The sequence below is a fragment of the Corvus kubaryi genome, unplaced genomic scaffold, assembly GCF_017639235.1.
Source record: "Corvus kubaryi isolate FWS band 111438036 unplaced genomic scaffold, C.kubaryi_AGA036_p1.0 36396, whole genome shotgun sequence".
Lineage (NCBI taxonomy): Eukaryota > Metazoa > Chordata > Aves > Passeriformes > Corvidae > Corvus > Corvus kubaryi.
The window spans coordinates 12,931-15,723 of record NW_024580863.1 but is presented as its reverse complement, the minus strand read 5'-3'; positions in this window follow the sequence as shown (position 1 = coordinate 15,723).

Genomic DNA, 2,793 nt, shown 5'->3' with positions numbered 1-2,793 from the left:
CCAGGGGGAAAATGGGATCCAGGGGGGAAATGGGATCCAGGGGGAAAATGGGATCCAGGGGGGAAATGGGATCCAGGGGGAAAATGGGATCCAGGGGGGAAATGGGATCCAGGGGGAAATGGGATCCAGGGGGGAAATGGGATCCAGGGGGGAAATGGGATCCAAGGGGAAATGGGATCCAGGGGGGAAATGGGCTTCAAATCCAGCGTGGAGGAGTGAAGGGATCCAAATTCTTGGGAAGGGGGGAGCAGATCAGCCCCATCCCCGGGATGCGGCTCCATCCTCTGTATCCCGGAGACGGGAGCATCCCTGGGCCGGGAATGCTGCCGGGATTGGGATTTGAGGCTCCGGCCCCTCTCCCTCGGCCTCGCCTCCGTAATGTTTTCCACGTGTCCTCCAGCCTTTGTGCGGAGCCGGTTTCACCCGAGCTTTTCCTGGCTCCGGCTCCGTCCCCTCCCTCCTCGTTTCCATCCCGCCCTTGCCAACCCCCGGGGGGTTATAAATATCATTTTCCTGGATTTTGTCCCGGTTTTGGGCCACCTCCGTGTCCCCACAGCGGGAGGGATTCGCTTGGTGCCTCGTGCCCCCCCGGCGCAGAGCCACTCCCAGCCTGAGGAGGGATTTTGGGTGGATTTTGGGGAAAAACAGGCAATGAGGGATGGTGCAGCCGCACAAAAATCTCTGGGAGTTGCGGCCACCTCCTGCTCATCCCTCAAACGATGCTTTGGGACCAAAAATCAACACTTTGCACCCTAAAAATGGATTTTTGGAGGCTTTGGTCCCCAAAATGAGACTCTGGAAGGTAAAAATGAGGCTTTGGGCTAAAAAATGGGTGTTTGGGTCTGTAGACAAAACTTTGGCCTCTAAATCCGAGGCTTTGGACCTTCAAAACCAAACTCTGGGCCTTAAAAATGAGGCTCTGGGCACTTAAGAGGAGGCTTTAGACCTCAAAAGGGCATTTGGGACTTAGAGATGAGGATTTGTACCGTAAAAATGAGGTTTTCAACCACACAATCAATACTTTGGGCTCAAAAAATGAAGATTTGGGACCTAAGAGTGAAGTTTTGGGACCTAAAATGAGGCTTTGGGCCACAAAAATGAAGATCTGGGACCTACAAATGAACTTTTGGGATGTAAAAATGAGGCCTTGGGACGTAAAAACGAGGTTCTTAGCTCTAAAAATGGGGGTTTGGCCCTGAAAATGAGGGTTTGGAGACTCCAGATGCGTCTTGGGGTTTAAAAATGAGGGAAAATGGTAAAAATGGAGCTGGGAAATGCGGATTTGGATGATTGAAACGGTCCCGGGGGGCTCGGGGGCACTCACCTGGCAGGCACAGCACGAAGAGCCCCGTCGCTCTCATCCTGATGGAATGATGGAGAGGGAGCGCGGGCCGGGATGCAGCCGGAGGAGTCTGGATGTGGGAACAGAGGGAATTCAGAGGGAATTCAGGGGGAGGGGACTGACGGGGACACTCCCCCCACCGCCACCCCTGAGATGCCCCCGGGAGTTGGCTCCAAAAAAATCCTCTCCCCCCCCGAACCCTCAAAAATCAAGAAACTTCCCCAAAAAAGGCCTCCCGCTGGCTCCCAGGGGATCTGCAAGGACCAAGCCCTGGAATATCCCGCGGGCAGAGCAGGGAGGAGAAACGCCGGGAAGTCGGGATCGCTCCGGGGTGTCGGGATCGCTCCGGAGTGTCGGGATCACTCTGGGATGTCGGGATCGCTCCGGGGTGTCGGGATCAGTCCCAGGGTGTCGGGATCACTCCGGGATGTCGGGATCACTATGGGTTGCCGGGATCGCTCCCGGGATGTCGGAACAGTCCAGGGAGGTCGGGATCACTCTGGGATGTTGGGATCACTCCCGGGGTGTTGGGATCGCTCTGGGATGTCGGGATCACTCCGGGGTGTCGGGATCGCTCTGGGATGTCGGGATCGCTGCCGGGATGTCGGGATCTCTCCGGGATGTGGGAGGAGAGGGCTGGATCCCCCCAAGCGGAGCTTTGGCGCTCCTTTCCCGAGGTTTCCAATTCCTTGGGAAAGGAGTTGTTTTGGGGGAATGCTGCGTTTGCTCGGGCGTCCCCTAAATCCAAAGGAATGTGGGGATTTGAGGAGAGAACCGCGGATTTTGAGAGGAATCCCGCGGGCTTTGGCGGCCTCGGGCGCTCGCGGCTTCCCGGCGTTTTCCAAGTGTGCTTTTCCCGGCGGGAAGAGGAACCAGGGCCGGTGAGCCGGGCAGGAATTCCGGCCGCCCTTCCCCCTCATCCCCGGCCAGCTCCGGGGGGGGAGAAAGAGAAATTCCCCCCCGAAACTCCTCTGGAATCCAAGGGAAGGGGTTTGAAGATGGATCCCGCCGGCATTCCCGGCGCTCGAACCGGGCGATCCTCTCCGGGGAAACTGAGGCACGGGGGAAAGGAACCCTTTGGAATCTCATCCCTGGGGGCGGGAACACCAACCCCCCGTGCCGGGAGCGATTCCCGCCCCAGATCCCGGGGGAACGCGGCTCCAGCCCCGGACACTCGGGAAGGGTCAGTGGGACCGGCCGCAGCAGCTCCAGGTGTGGGATCTCCCAGGGATCCCATCCTGCACCAGCCCCGGGTGTGGGATCTCCCAGGGATCCCATCCTGCACCAGCTCCGGGTGTGGGATCTTCCAGGGATCCCATCCTGCACCAGCTCCGGGTGTGCGATCTCCCAGGGATCCCATCGTGCGCCAGCTCCCAGGTGTGGGATCTCCCAGGGATCCCATCGTGCACCTTCCAGGGATCCCATCCTGTGCCAGCTCCAGGTGTGCGATC